This window comes from Falco biarmicus, chromosome 1, assembly GCF_023638135.1.
Source record: "Falco biarmicus isolate bFalBia1 chromosome 1, bFalBia1.pri, whole genome shotgun sequence".
Classification (NCBI taxonomy): Eukaryota; Metazoa; Chordata; class Aves; order Falconiformes; family Falconidae; genus Falco; species Falco biarmicus.
Genome location: NC_079288.1, coordinates 82,747,482 through 82,763,361, shown reverse-complemented (window position 1 = coordinate 82,763,361; position 15,880 = coordinate 82,747,482). Strand labels below are relative to the sequence as shown.

Genomic DNA, 15,880 nt, shown 5'->3' with positions numbered 1-15,880 from the left:
TGGAAAAGACCTTCAAGGTCATAGAGTCCAACTGTTAAACCTAGCACTGCCAAGCCCACCACTACGCCATGTTCCTAAGCACTACGTCTACACGGCTTTTAAATACCCGCAGGGATGGTGACTCCACCACCTCCCCGGGCAGCCTGTCCCGGTGCTTGACAACCCTTTCGGTAAAGAGATTTTTTTCCTATTATCTAATAACCTTTTCTGGTGCAACTTGAGGCTGTTTCCTCTTGTGCTATTGTTTGTTACCTGGGAGAAGAGACTGACCCCACCTTGCTACAACCTCCTTTCAGGTAGTTGTACAGAGTGATAAGGTCCCCTCTCGGCCTCCTTTTCTCCAGGCTGTGCACCTCTGTCAAGGCTAGCACGTGTGCGATGTTGTGACTGCCTTCCTCCAGCCTGCCAGCAGCTAGGCTTTGTACAAGTACTCGGTTTTACCTGCACCTGGATCTTTCCCTCTGAATTTTCTGTTGCCTGGGGGGGCTCTTGTCTTTTCTAATTTCAAACGTGCTAAGGTGATGGTATTTCACATAACTCTTTTATTATTAAATAAAGCCAGGATATACATGCTGACAAGTGGACATTTGTTGCTGTCATCTAAAATGAAGGCTCTTTGTTTCCCAGGAAAGAACAACCTTGCCTGTGCTTTAAAAACAAAAAGGCCAGCAAAATCCTGCCTGTTGGGGTTGAGATAATTAGCAACTCTAGCAAAACTGGAATATATAATGATATTTAAAAATGCCACTGATGAAAAGCTAGGCACTGTTGAAGAAACCATTGCCTGAAGTGACATATGACCAGATCCAAAGATGAAGGGGTGTGAGAGGGACAGCTGAGCCCTACTATGAAATGAACCCCCTTTGTTCTGCAGTCACCTAACTGGAAACTTTTACCCTCTTGCAGTACCGCAGGTCTTGACCTGAAAGTTCCCGAAGCTCTAGGAGTTACGTTTGTAGACAAATGTAGGTACATCCTGGCTGCAACAGGTTTGAGCGGTTCTGCATCAGCCTTGCCCTGTGTCTCACGAGGTGTTGGAAGGTAGGTGACCCACTCATTGAGTCATTGAGGGGCTTGGTCACGCCACACCTAAAACTCTCAGTGTCTAACTGCCTTTGAGGCACACAAAAAAATGCTTTTCTTACTACAAGCAGTCTCCTGCATCTTCTGTCTCTGTGGCTGGTTTATCTTCCCTTAAAGTGACCCTGTGAGCAGGAGCTGAAGCACCCACTCGTGTGCCAACACCACTGGTGGTGTGAATCACAAACCCGAGTGTCTGCATTTCAGCAGGCCCCCAGCCAAAGGGGGTGTGCGTTGCAAGGTGAGCGCTCTCTTTGACCAAAACATCCCATCCTTTATACAGAGGTAATCCTCCCCACCGTTGCTGGGAAGGAGCTGCAGTGGCTCAGCTCTGTGCTGGTCCGTGTATCGCTAGCGACGGACCTGTATGTTGCTGTGAGGGAATCTCTGCTCAAGGTTCTGCCTTTATTCCTTGTTCCTCTCTGTATAAAGCTTATTACACTTGTATGCTGAAAGCAACAAGATGCTTTTAATTAAAAGTATTCCAGGTTGCCTTCCTTGAGGCATGACAAGGGATCTGTTGGGGGGGACCTGGATCACAAGCTGGAGTTCTAACTTTATCGCTTGTGACTGACTCTCACAAGGTCGTGACACCATCAGTGGCAGCTCTGATGATCGAGGTAGGAGGCAGACATTAAATCGACTGTACTATGAGAATTTCTGTAGTTTATACTGATACACAAGGCCAGGAATTACCAGGGCTGGGTTTTCAGCTGGGGGACTGTAGAGGTAGGGCCTGTAGATTTTGTTAATCTTTTCAGCTACCTGCCTGTTCCAGCTGATTGACCCTTTTCTTCTTGCCCAAGCACTTGTGCATCACCTCTTTGTGGTTTAACAAAAGATTCCCTGTGATTAAATCTTGATTGACATTCTCATACCTGTTAATACTTGCTATTTTCAACCTGTGAACTGGAATTAAAGCTGTTCATGCTTGGAGGGTTGAGCAGGGCTGAATGTCATCAGTGGTTTACCTCCCTTTGGAGTCATCTGCCTGGTCATTTGTTTTCACAGCCTGTCTCTTCTGTGCTTGGGCCAAAACTGACTTGTTTCTGAGCTCCTACATATGCCTTTGAGGAGGACAAAGCCGCCTTGTTTGGTGCAGCTACTCCTACTCCCTCCTCGTGGGCAGCGAGGAGCCCTGGCCTTTGGAAGGGGGTGCTTCCAACTACACCCAGCGGCTTTGGCGGTAGTCAGGTGCTGGAGCTGCTCGTTGGAAGGGGCTGCCAAGGGTCAACAGGAACACAATAGGCAAGTCACAGGAAACCAAACTTTACCCCCCCATCTTTCTGACAAAGGAAAACTAGAAATACAAGCAGGCGCTGCCATGCTAAGCATTGCATGCTTCCTTCTCAGCGATCTTTGCTTTCCTGCTGTAGCTAGAATAATTATACTGTAGCTTAAAGAAGTCTTGAGTCCCAGCTTGGGCCTTTAGTATGTACGCCAGTCCTGAGAGGGAAACAGAAACACGGTTCCTTGCAAATTTCTCCCTTTCTCCAGCCTGTTTCTACCTAATCTCAGCGGGGAAGGGGGGACAAAAAAAAAAAAAAAAGAGAAAAAAGCACATTTTGCACAAGCTAGAGTTACTTCCCTACCATCTCAGGCTGAGTTAAGGATGAGAGGCTGTGAGGACCTGGTGAAGCTGATAGAGAAGGTGCAAGGGACTTTTTTTCCTCTGAGAGAGCTGTATTGTTGCTCTTTTTTTTTTTTTTTTTCCTTGCATCCCTTTTGGTTCTGCCCCCTTTATTTTGGGCTGTTGATATGTTTTGGTGGTTTTTTTTTTTAACGCTGTTTTACTCTTTTTCTCTGCCACCTTGAGCACCTCTGTGTGCTGTACTGGGCTGTGGTCTCTCTCTGGCCTCTACTCGAGGGAATGGTTTATGCCCAAGGGATGCCACGGCATTTGCTGTGGCGTTGGTTAAGAGGCTGCAGCTGAGAAACCTGAAAAAAGGACTTGGGGAAACAAGGGATATGGTGGGGAGGTGGTTTGGGACAAGCAGTCCTAGAGGGGAATGAAACCAGGACCTTGGTGATGGGCTGGAGAAGGCAGGAATATATATGCATCTCATTTGCATGTCCAAGTGCAGCCTTTAGGAATGCCTCTGTAGCAGCACAGCAGCTTCCAGGACCCCCCTCTGTAGCACTGTGTGTAAGGTCAATGGCCACACCCTTTTGCCCAACTTCTCCGCTGAGGAGAGCGGATGCTCATGAGAACCATCTGGTGTGATTTTTTCAGGGCTTGGCATTGCTGTACCTGCAGGAAAAGATCAGGATGTGGGTCCAGGGCAGTTTTATGACCCCTCTGTGCTGTTCTGTCCAGGAAAGAAGTTTGAAGGTTACCATAGTTGTTCATATGCTTTTTTAATGCAAAATCTTCAAAAAAAAAAAAAAAAAAAAAAAAAAAGAGTTGGTTTGTTCTAGCAGTTGACTATCAAGATTACTGTGAGCATTTTCAGTTTTAGGGCTGGGTGGAGAGATCTGGGGTTATTTTTAAGCAAGTCCTTTCTTATTTATAGAGGCAGTTGATCGGGACAGATCATGGCTTAGCTAAAAATCCCAAGGGGTTTTCTTCTGCATGGTCACGAGGGTCTGAAGCCTGTTACTACTTCTGTTTTTATCGGGCTTGATTTTTAAGCCTACTTCCCCCCTAAATGGGCTGTTCCTCATGTCACCAGCCAGCACTTCATGCCGACTTGTCCCCGGGTCTGACGACTGCTCAGAAGTGGATGGATCAATGTTTGCAGCTCTGTTTGTAGCTCTGCAGCTTGGGGAGACCTGGGGCTGTCTTGGGCTGGAACCTCCTACTGCAAAGGGACAGCCCCAGCTATCGCTTGGAACAGTTTCTGCTCAGGCTGCCTTAGAAATCACAATGATTTTAAATACCTGGGTACCAAAAGAGATGTCCCCGTGCCAAACCGCTGACCTGGAGGTTCACGGGTAAGAGATACTGAAATTTACGCTGTGGTAGAAAAACAAACGTGGTGAAGCAGTCCACGGAAACAGCGGCAAGGGGGGCTCGCTGGGGTCGGTGAGTGCAGCGGGGGTTTTCTTGCCGCGGAGCCTCGGGGAGGCGTTTCGCAGCCGTAGGACTGGAAACGAGAAGCGGGCGCGTAGCCCCATCTAGTGCTTTGGCACGAATCGTGCTGCTTAGCAGGGGTGTGCACAGGCTGTGGCTGAGGTTCTGCAGCTGCAGTGCACGGTGTCGAAGGACCAAACCAGGAAAAAAATCTTTGACCACTAATGTGACATTATGCGAGCCGAGTGCTGGAAGGTAAGCCTGCGCTGAAGGCCATGGGAATGGACTGCTGAACGCACAAGTGGAGCTCAAGATAAGGTCTTTTATCCCGTGGCTGTGTATTAAATACAGTCAGCTGTCGGCACAACCACAGTGCAGCAAAGGATGCAACCCAAGGTGGCAAATACCAACCTACACCCAGGCCTGGCACTCTCCAGGAGGAACCAAGTGTTTCTTTTAATCAGATAATGTTTTCCTGGATTGTAAATTCAGTCTCTTTCATCTATGTAGGTGTGAACATAGCAAACCCTGTATTTAATAATATTCCTAAATTCCCTTTCCTCAAAGTCAAAAATCTCCATCAATGGTCTGAGAGCTGGACCAAGGTGGGGGTATCACAGAGCTGCTAAAGGACCTGGGTGTCTGGCTCTGCACCTGTGTGTCCCTTGCCTGGGACAAATCAGCCTAAATCAGGCATCCAGAGAAGAGCCAGGAATGCAGGGCAGGTGCAAGATGTGTTGTAGAGCTCTTAGGAGAGACATAAAGTGACAGCCAAGGGATGGGATAACAGGGCTTTCTCCCTGTCTTGTAGTGGGTTTGTGTGTCATGTTTGGCAGCTCATCCGACAACAAGCCTGTTTCTCTGCAGAAATGTTTCTGTGGGTGGCAGCTGTCGGTGTGGAGCATGTTCTCAGAGCAAGTGAGGTGCAGACCGAGGGCATGGCTGTAGCAAAGCCATCTGAAGAAGTGGAACGTGCTACATGGGCTGGAGGGAGGAGAGCTGATGTCCCCGTTCTACTCACTGTGCCCCTACTCTGTACCCTCACAGGCACAAGTGTGTGCCCTTTGAGCAGAGGAACGTGCTCACCTTCAGTGCTGGTGGCACTTGGGTCACTAGAATATAGCACTGGTCTTGGATCTACTGCCCGCACCTGGAGAAAAATAATTGTGAATCCTCACACTCTGCATAGAGGTGTTTAGGTTTGTCCCTTCTTTCTTTGTTTTTCTTCCTCGGGTGATTTAGGTTGTTTGTTATTTTTTACACCACCACCCCACTCCACCCCAGTGTTTAAGAGCATTTGAGCAAAGGGAATTTCTCCCACTTCCTCAGCCCAGTCCAGGTTCCTGGGGCCTGGAAGGGGCAGGCTGGGATGTGTTTGCAGGTTGCACGAACAGGGAAGGTCACTTCTCAGCTGTGACACTGCTGCTCTGCACACCAGCTGTACAGAAGGAAGAACTTGCTTTGTGTTTGAGGTTGAAGACGGAAGTGTAGAGCTTGCCTGCCAAGGCAGAAGCTCATCAGACTTCTTCAGAACAGTTCAAAGAAACCCTAATGCCTTTACTGTAAACGCTGAATCTCTGAGGACCCAACACAGCACTTTAGAGACAACATTCAAGGTGTCTGCTGCCTCCTGCCCTGAGCCTGTTTTGTGCAGCTTCTGAAGAACCATCTTGTGGTCTTGAGCAGGCAGATCTGGTGGATCTTCTCTGCATGTGGAGGAGTCTCCTTGCTTCCTCCCATAAGCTTGTGCCTCTCGCCTACTCTGGGAGCTGTGGCATGAGGCATGGTCACAGAGCAGCAGAGATGCTGTGGCACTGAGCTGCCTCTGTACCACCCTGCAGGGCCTTTCTGGGAGCCAGATGCCCCAGGTGCAGCCCAGCATGGGGCCCTTCCCCTTCTGTGGGCTCAGGAATGAGCTCTTCTCTGTATGCAGCGTAGCTGGCTCTTGGCTCAGTGGTTGCACCCATGAGCCCTGCAAAAATGACCTCAATAGGGATCTCATCCCTTTGACTGCCAGCTGAAGCCCTGGCTACAGAACCATGGGCTGCTCAGAAAATCTGTCCTCTAGGATTCAAAATTGCACTGGGGTTTGGCAGCATTTGAAGGAATTTCTCCTGTATTTTATTCCATTCCAGCACGAGAAAGTGGAAGAAGGTACTTAAGACAGAGGTTTTACGATGAATCTTCACATCTATGGATATGAGACCGCATGTGCAGGATTACTGGTGCCTCCTGCTCCAGCCTCCACGAGCGTACAGGCTGTTGCTCATGATTTCTAGAGGTTTGTAGGCAGCAGGAGTCTTCTGGATTTGAGAAAAGCTGAGATTTATCTGCACGGAAAAGTCTGGGTAGCCGTAAAGAACAGGACAACAGCGATGCATGTAAAATCTTTGGCAGCCCTGGCTTTAACCCGGGACATCAGGAATCATGCTCAGGTTTGTTCCTTGCTTTGGAGGATGTAATTGACGAGCCAGAGCTTGCCTGATGGTGGCTGATGTTGCAGCTCATCTCACTGCTAATGCATCTCTGTGTAAGATGATTTCAGCAGACTGCTGATGCTACAGGAGATAAGGACTGAGCCCTGGGCACAGTCTGAGCCCATGAGTTTGTAGCGATGAGTCAGTCTTGATTTGTTGCAGATGCCTCCTCTGTGTTGAGTACTCAGTGAGTGCCATTCAAGAGAAGACTTGAAATCTGTTCTCTGCTGTGAAATTGCCACAGAGGTCATTTAGGACCTCATCCAAAGCCTGCTAAACTGCAGAGGCTCATTGACTTCCACAGGTTTTGCACCAAGTCTGTGAGGAGCCAGCTTTTACAGAGCAGTAAAATACTCCAATGTGTGCTAGCTCCACACAGGTGTAGCACCGTAGGAGCGAAGGTGCTGTGCAGAAAACAAGCGGTTACATGACTTTAGTGGGTACACCTTCTGGCTTGTTAGGGATTCGTTACTGCCAGCATGAAAGTATTGGGAGTTTGCGCCCGCTGAGTTCAATCAAACCTTTCTGTATTTGGTAACGTAGGAGACTCCAAGATGGTCTTTTCAGTCCCAGCTCTTTGCTTTCAGAAGTGTGGAGCACAAATTTGAGGAAAACTGTACATTGGAGGAAAAGCAGGACTTCTGCTAGCCTGAATGACATGTGCATATACCCTATACATCTTGCTGTATAGAGTTTTTTGGAAGGGAACAGTCTCCAGCTCTAGAGGGAGCGTTGCTACATGCAGTGTGGGTTGCTCCGTTTCCCAGGGAGTTGGACTACTGCATGGGGGTCTGTCCAGGCTGGCTTAGTCCTCTATGCCACTGGAGAGCCTTGGAGAGCAACAAAAATCCCGAGACCTTCAGAAACATGGCTGGCCAGGATACATGAGCAAACAGAGCCCAACTAGTCCAGAGAAGATGATACAACGGGTCAGTGACAGACAGAGTGATTCCCTTCTTCCCTCTGCATCATCCCGGGGAAAGGACAAGATGTAACAGACACAAATAGCATCCTGGGAGGTTTAGGTTCAGCACAAAGATTTTTCTAACATGAGATTAGAGAAGCATTGGCATGGATTGTGCTGGGAGGTCTTCCAGTGCTGGAAAGTTTGAAGACTGCATTGGATGAGCTCCAGCCAGGACTGTTTCAGCTGCAGCTGATCCCACCGTGGGCAGGGGATGGATTTAGCTGCCCCAGAGGGAGGACGGGAGTGTTCTTTCCAGCCTTTCTCTTTCTGCCCTTTCGGCTTGGTGCATGATATTAGACACTGATGCTGGGGTTGTGGTTACTCACCCTTCCTCCTGAAGCATTTTTAGTTCCCCTTATAGGACTTGTCATGAAAAAGCAAAGCCCAGCCATAAAACTGGGGACAGACTTTCCCCTGTAGCTAAAGTTGATGCTGGGGGCAGAATTGCAAGTCCTTGATTCAGAAGGAGCTGCGTGTTGAACACCACCATGGCCAAAATTAGAGCATCTCTTGGACTGATTTAAAATTTACAATCCTGGAAAAAGCACCTTATCAGCTTGCAGAGGTAGTTAATTTAAATGTGTCTTCAGCTATGCTTGAGCAGCGGGGCTTGAACTTACCTCTCTTCTTGAGTGGTGATTGTGAATGTCAGCTTAGGAGAGGAGATCTGGGGACAACAGAGGTTCCACATTGTGCAGAAATAAAGGGGCGGCTCAAAAACTGCGGGAAACCAACTTGCACTCTGTTCTTCTCTTTAGTTTCTCTCTCCTCCTGTGAAAATAACGTGTGAAACCTGGGGAAGCCAGCTGGAGCCAAGGGATGCAATGGACCCTGACATTGTAAAACACTTCCATGCTAAATCCCGCCTGCAGCCTGTCTAGGGAGGTTTTGCTCTGTGGCTCATTGCACTCTCAGCTGGCATTTTGCTTCAGCTGCTCCTCACACCTGCAACAGTGCTGGCAACTGCAGGAGCTACCACGTGCAGCACAGATGAGGTGGGGTGACGTGGGGGAGATGTGTTTTGGACCGTATGCAACATATAAATCATTGCACATGGAGCCACCAAAGCAAGGGGAGGGGTGGGTTTTTGTGGGCACGGACTTGCTGGGCTGGGAGCTGCCACAGCAGGGTGCGAGCTCACCCACCCAGACTGACTGCAGCCACTTCTGACGCGGCTGATGCCCCTGGAGAATCTCTTCCTTCTGTTTGAAGGACCTCTGCTTTTCCTGTTTCCAAGTTTTCTGATCACTGTATCAGTGAAAAGAGAAAGAGAATAGAAGAAAAACAAACTGGTTAAACCACTGGCCTGGAAAACTCCAGCGTTTTTCCCAGGCTCTGCTTATCTCTGACCCTCAGCCCAATCCTTGACTATAAAGGGATTGTATGCATGCCACTCCTGTTCTTGTTTTGGGATACACTTGCAAGCGTGACCCCGTATTATTTGTTCTTGGCGTACACACTTGCCCTTAGCTAGTCTTGTGAGCTTTTTGTGACTCTTATTATGGGATATAGCCTGTCCCTGATCTGGCACATGTGACAGCTAGGTCTCCTCCCCCATTCTGGACTGGTTTGCTTGCTGCTGATAGCTGTGGCGGGTTATGGCAATGCAATGCCATCGTTTGGGCCCTTGCTCCAGCTGACATTGCTTGGACTTCTCACCCTTTTTCACCCTAACCTGATTCCTGAGCGTATGTGGGCCAGACAGAGGACACCGCTGCTTTCCTTCCCAGCAGCGCTTCCCAGATCGGAGCTTTGCTGTCATTTCTCTCTGCAGTCCACAAAAGACAGAGTTGCCATAAAATGATCACACCTGGTAGTACAACAGCTTCCTGATGTACCTGTGAAGAGATCCTGATGTTTGACCCAGCAGCTGGCAATCATCAACACACAGAGCTCCAAATAAAATACATTCCTGTGCAGCTTTCAATCCTTTGACAGAGATGTTTCCCGGTGTAAAGCTGCCATGCAAAGCTTAAGCCAAAAACATATTATTTCTTAACCAGTGGTCCTAGAAATGCTGCTGCAAAATGCAGGAACGAAGCAAGTAACACCTGGAGCGGTTTTATTTTGGCTCTGACTTCTCATCTGCACTAGCTGTTAGGCAGGAACTGCATGATGCTCAATTCATCATCTCATCACAGGGCTGCATGAAAGAGAGGAACGGGAACATCAGAGGAGGTATAATGTGCTGTCCGTGTCATGCGGTTAACCCTTGCTGAAACCCTAAGCCCGGGGTATCACCCAAAGCCTGCAGCCATCCCTTGTGTTCCCAGCTCCCTGGAAAGAGAGAGGGCGTGCAGGTGTCTTCTTTGTACAGAAACAAGAAGGCAACTGGGTGTTGAAGCTCCTCATCCAGCATATGCGTACGGACGTCGCTCCAGGAGGTTCTGCAGGTCCAGCAGTGGATTCCCATAGGACAACCACGGAATACCGCCAACTGCTTTTGGAGAGCACTAGGAGAAGTTTTAAACTAACAGAGATCTGGCTTTTGCGTGACCTCTGTGAGCCCTTCAGGTTGGGTCCCAATTTCAATGTGAGGGCAGTTTGCTTTTTGCTGATGTGTCTTCAGGCAGGGAGGGCAGGTAAAAGGGGACATGGCCGCCACTCAGCATGTTGTCTCTGCTGTAGCCTGCATCTGGCTTTCACTTGTTCTTGAACAAGTCATTGGTATGGGCATGTTGGATGACAAGACTGACTTTCTTTTTCCTTTAGGTTTACTGAAGAAATAAAGATTATGCAGTGTGACCTCTGCCTGTTGGTCCCCCAAGTAGCTCATGGCCAATTTTAAACAAACTTCACATATGGAGAGAGTTGTTAAAGATATTACAAGTTCATAAACAATGTAAAAATCTGTGCCTGGGTAGGGGAGGGAAAAGGTAGGTCATTTCCCACCCTGTTTCAGCCAGCCAGCTCTGGCTGCGATACTTGGTGGGACTCCAAGCTTGCTTAATCCTGCTGCTCACAGACCTTCTAACTTCGGCTTTTGCAGGTACAATTTTAGGACTGACTTTCGGGATGCAGAAGCATGATCCATGGTGCTTTTCATTATGCTTGAAATTACAAGAGGGAGACTTTGCAGGCAGGACTTTCATCCTCACTAGAAGGAATGGATGGATTTGATGGCTTCCTTGCTAGCAGCGAGCAGGGAATTGCGTTGGGGTCAGGAAACACAACCAGCCTCGTCACGAGGTTGGGCTGGAAGGGAATGGAAGGACCGTGCTCTCCTGTTCTCTTGCACATTGCATTTGCTCCATAGCCAAACCGATCGCCTGCTCTCTTGTGCTCTCACTGCTGTGATTATAGAGCTTGTGCTGTTGCTCCTCCAAAGCCCTTCCAAAAAGGCAGTCCTGCTGCAGTCCCACTCTTCTTGAAGTACCTTGCTTGCCATTGGCTCTGTTTTTCTTCCAGCAGGGGCAGCTTGAGGGATATAAATCAAAAGGGACAAGTGGAGCGTATGAAACAGGCTACTTCAGTGTGCATGTTGGGGGAATCTCATAAAGCCCTTCACAGCAGCCAGGAGATTCCAGGTTTGGCTGCAAGACTGTAGTCCATAAAAGTTGCTGGGATAGCTCTTGTGCTTCCCCCCTCCCCCTCCACGAGAGAGAGGAAACCTTTTTCTCTGTCTCATTTGCTGCTTCTACTGATGCCAGATTTCCCTGTGTGAATGCGTTTCTTTTCCTTCACACCCTGGGATAGACTTTCCATTGATCACTGCCCAACTCTGTGGCCTTTAGATCCTGGAGCGCAGTGCTGAAATAGCTTCCTTCCAGATGAAAAGGAGGGATGAGGAGCTAAATGTGGTGGGCTTCACTTCTTTATCAATTACAGTGCTTCTGAGGCTATGTGGTTAGAGAAGTGCAGAGCTCAGGAAAAATCCAGGCTGAGGACCTGGCCTCAGAAGCAAGGATTTCCTCTCTGAGATGAGCTAACTGTTGCTGCAGTCTCCAAAGTAAGGATCTCCCACTGTTTTATGTGATTGTATTGTACTTTTTTTTATGTCACACACCTCATTCAAGGGGTATCTGAATGTGGTTTTCTCACGGAAAGTGCAGTCTTTTCTGGAATGCGTTGCTGTGGCGTATTGCTGAATCCCGGTACTTAGCACAATTCAGGAGGTCGGATATTTGTATAGATCACAGCACGAGTCCAGACCTGTAAGGGATTATGCTAACAAGTTTTGGAGCAGATCCGAACAGTGCTTTCAGGCCTTAGCTGTTCTCTAGTGCTTAGAGCTTAGGAGGAGACCCTCACATTTGAGAGATGCCCAAATACCTGCCTCCTTGACTCCTTTTGGTACCTTCCCATCACTGTGTGCTGGAGGAAGCATAGCTCTGCTCCATACCTCCTGTGCTGAGGATACTCATTTGCAGTGTGTGTAGACCAGCTGCAGGACCATAAGCAAGATGCTCCTGACAAATGTCATGCTTGTCCCAACTCAGAGTAAAGGAGAAGCCGGCACAGGCTGGATGTTGGGACCATGTGGAGTATCTTCTCACATCATTTGGAAGGCAATTCTTGCTGTCATCTCCCTAACCTGTATTACAGGGCTAAGAAAGAGGGGGATGAGGGTCCTAACCCCTCGTGAACAAGGAGCAGAATAAGGCACTTGTGCAGGGCTTGTGGTTCCCTGTCTCTCAAGGCAGGTAAGTGACAGCTACTGCTGATGGCCACCCTGTAGTTTTGGCCCCCTGACACTAGCTGTGCTCCTCACGGCTTCTGGTACAAATAAAGCCACCGAAGGGGACAGGAGGGGTCTGCAGGCAATGCAAGCAATGGATGAGAGTACAGCTCCCAGCTGCCATCTTCTGCCTGGGTCCTGGGGTGGTTGCTTTGCCCTGGGGAGAAGGGAGGTGGTGTCTGGTAATAAACAAGCAGGCATGGAGTGAGACACTACTGAGCCTGCTGTCCTTCTCTAGCAGAGCCCTGCGTTGCGTACAAATCAGTCTGTCCATCCGTCCACACATCCATCCAACCAGCCGTGGCAGAATTAGAGATGGCTGCGATGGGGGTATTTAGAAGATTGGCACATCAGGCCAGTTTTGAACTGTAGAACTAAATCTTACTAAATTTGCAACGGGCTGCTTGCTGATTGTCAGTTCTGCCACAGTGTTAAGCAGCATCACCGCATATACAAGACTCAGCCTCTAGCAATCCTGTATATATTAGCTGTAAAAACACACGACTGATGAATGCTGTGCAGTGAGCGCTGGTGGCTGCAGTCTTGGTGGCTCCTGGCCACCCAGGTCAAGGTGACCAGACTCGAGAAAGCAAGTCAGAACCAAACTGCTTGTTGGTTTTTTTTCCCCCTCCGTCTCCCCTCATTTATGCCTGATGTTGTGCTATTGCCCAATCCCCAAAAGGGGAGGGGTGGTGGTAGCGGTGTGTTCCTCCATTGCAGATCCTGCTTACCTTGCTTTCTTTGTCTTGCCAGCCATCCTCCTTGTGTACTGGGGGGATGCTCTGCTTTTTTGCAGCCCCTTTTGTTTATCCTGGCCTCCCTCCGGCAACTTTTGCTACCGGGATGCCTCCTAAGTGTGCCTGCACCACCTCTGTCTGCCTTTTTGGTGATCACAGTGCTGACATACCTACGCAAAATTGTGTCTGACCGTGCCATCGGTGTCAGAAAGCACTTGCACGCTCTTGCTAGCTGCACTATTTTAGTAAGCTTATACTGTGGTTCAAGGCAAGTTAATATTAAATTTACACCGGTCAGTGTGTTTATAATTGGCGGATGTCATAGGTGCCTGCGATGGCTAGGCGGGCTCTCACGCTTGGCCGCATCAGCACGGCAGCATCACTCAGTTGCTCCGGTTTGGGTTTCGCCGCTGCGCGGTGTGGGAGGGAGCGCGCGGGCAGGCGGGCGCAGGGCCGCAGCCCCCCCGCCATGCCCGGCCCTGCCTGACGCGCACCCCGCCGCGGCCCTGCGCGGCCACGCCAGGTCCCGGAGCCGCGCGCTCCCCGGCAGAGGGCAGTGACAGACAGACGGACGGACGGACGGACGCACAACGTAGGCCAAGTGGTGTTTTGCTCTTCTCCAGGGCCCTTCAGGCAGGGATCTCGAGCCAGTAAAGCTGCCGCATAAGCCGCATACTTAGCTGCTCTGCTGGATGAGGCCAGGCTGCTCAGAAGCTGGCAGGATCAAGGCTCCGTGTCCTGTTTCCCCAGCTGATGACAGTGCCTGCAGCTCTGGCCCATAAAACCTGAGCTCAGTGCAGGTCTTTGGTAGGATGGGGGTGGGTTAAAGAGGTCCCTGCAGTACGCTAGTTCTTGCACAGTTCTTAGGGACGATTTCTCTTTGGCGTAATTTATTTTGAGGGAGTGTTTCAAGATGGGCTGGGGGGGGGGAACTCAGATGAAATCCCATATTCTGACCATAGATTTTTTGCCTGAACAAGTACAACGAGAGCTTATTGCAGATGGAGACCGTGGGAGGTGATGCCAGGAGAAAACTCCCACCCTAAAATCTGCATAAAGCTAATAATATCTTTTTTCTTTGACTAGCCACCTCCTCCTCCACTTCCCTGCTGGTCACAGACACCCTGGCTCAGAGCATCACACCCGTACACCAATGCACACAAACAAAACCTGTGTGTTTTATGCACCGACTCACCAACTGGTGAAACTTGAAGCAGGACAGCTGAAATAAAACATTCAATATTAGCCCGTTAAAAATCCAGGAGGGTCTTTCTGTAAATCAACTGTCTCCTGGTTTGCCCCAAATAGCGCAGTGTCCTTCTCATACTGTGCCTATCCTTGTGACGTCCCAGAAGCCACACAGCAACTCGCCTGGCTAGTATTTAGATGGGAGACCTCCAAGAGCTTCGGGTTGTTGAGAAACAAGTATTGGAGGTTCGGTAAGTGGCATTTTCCTCTTCTGAGTCAGTGTCGAACAAGCGCCCATTCCAGCAGCAGCAGATCTCATTCTTCAGCGCTGTCATTCTGGTATCCAAGAGCTCTCCAAAGTTAAAGCCCATCTTGTCAACATCAGAGGCACCGAGGTACTCTAGGTGCTTGCCAAAGGGGAGAGACACATGCACAGAACATGGTCCTGCCACCCGTCACAGTGTCAAGTGATGGATGGGACCTTAGCATTCAAGTATTGAGGAAAAATGATTATGTTTTTAATACAGCAAGGGTCAGGTTAGATGATGATAGAGGAAGGAGTTTTTGAAGGAGATATTCGGATCTCCCTGTGCTTCTCCCTTTTGCTTGATAGCATCAAGCTGACAGCAGCTGGACCTGACCCTTTCTTCCAAGGGTTGCTGAATTGCAGTCTCACTTTTCTCGCAGTGCCTGCTGCTCTTTCATATATATTGCTTGCTGTGTTCTGAAAGCAGAACATCTGTCCAGTCTATGTTTCCTCCAGACTCTCCCTTGTGGTGACATTACTGCTAATTTATACCTGATGATTCAGAGCAGAAGGTGGAGAAGATGAGGATGTTCTCAATCAGGAGCAGGGGAAACTGCACCTGGAGAGTATCTTTGCTTGGCTAAGCTGGATGTCTGGATGAGGACAAGCTCCATAATCAGAGAGGTTCATCTTTATGAGCCAAAAGGAGGTTTTATTTGCCAGGAGTTTACTCTCCTGAATATTTCCAGTGACATCCAGAAAGTCACCAGAAACTGCAGACAAATTCAAGACTGGTCACACAGTAGAATATGGAGCAGGGGAAGGTTTTTATGTCAGAGCAAAGCAGCTATGTAATGTGGATCTTTTTTTTTTTTTTTTCTTTTTTTTTTCTTTTTTTCCCCTACCTTCCTGGGGTCCTGTGCCATCATAAGGGTGTACAGCTGCAAGAGGTCTATGTGATGGCTCTGGGCAGGGTGACGTGCAGGCAGAAGACACCCCGCACAAGGCAGGTATGGAGGTGGGTAACGTTATAAAAAATAAAGCAGAGGAGAGGGTGGTTCTTGCAGTTCCTTCAGAGCTGGGGACAGCCTGGCCTCTGTGGCCTGATCCTAACTGCTCCATGACTCCAAACGGTGTGTGAGCTTACATAGTGGGGGACAGAATTTATACCCACCAGTGCCTGCCAAGGATTCCCACCACTGGGGACTTAATCAGTGACTGTCAATGCTTCTGCGGGGGGTGACATTAGAGTTCCTTTCCACAGGATATTTCAGGGGTTTTTTTCCAGCTTGAGAGGGAAATAAGAAGCCTGGTAATAGATTTTCCCTGATTTCATCCTCAGACTGATGTGGGTGGGGAGGCCATAGTGATTACTAAGGACACGGTGGAGGTTTTCTGGGGTTCCTAGAAATTCAGTATGGGTGCTTCCAGCTGGGGCTGTTTTGTTTTAAAAGTGAACGTGAGCTGTTGGACCTGGCACTGTGGGATGCTGA

The 15,880-nt window shown here is 49.1% G+C and overlaps 1 long non-coding RNA gene across 2 annotated transcripts in view; it reads left to right on the top strand.

The window, feature by feature from the left end:
- Nucleotides 1-13,516: 13,516 nt before the first annotated feature.
- LOC130159768 (uncharacterized) overlaps nucleotides 13,517-15,880 on the top strand; it is a 29,034-nt gene continuing 26,670 nt past the window's right edge. The window contains exons 1-2 of one of the 2 annotated variants that reach the window (XR_008825857.1): nucleotides 13,517-14,391; nucleotides 15,320-15,397. This is a non-coding gene — a long non-coding RNA (uncharacterized LOC130159768). Of the gene's footprint in view, nucleotides 14,392-15,319; nucleotides 15,406-15,880 lie in introns of both variants that reach the window. The other variant, XR_008825856.1, reaches the window with a different exon arrangement.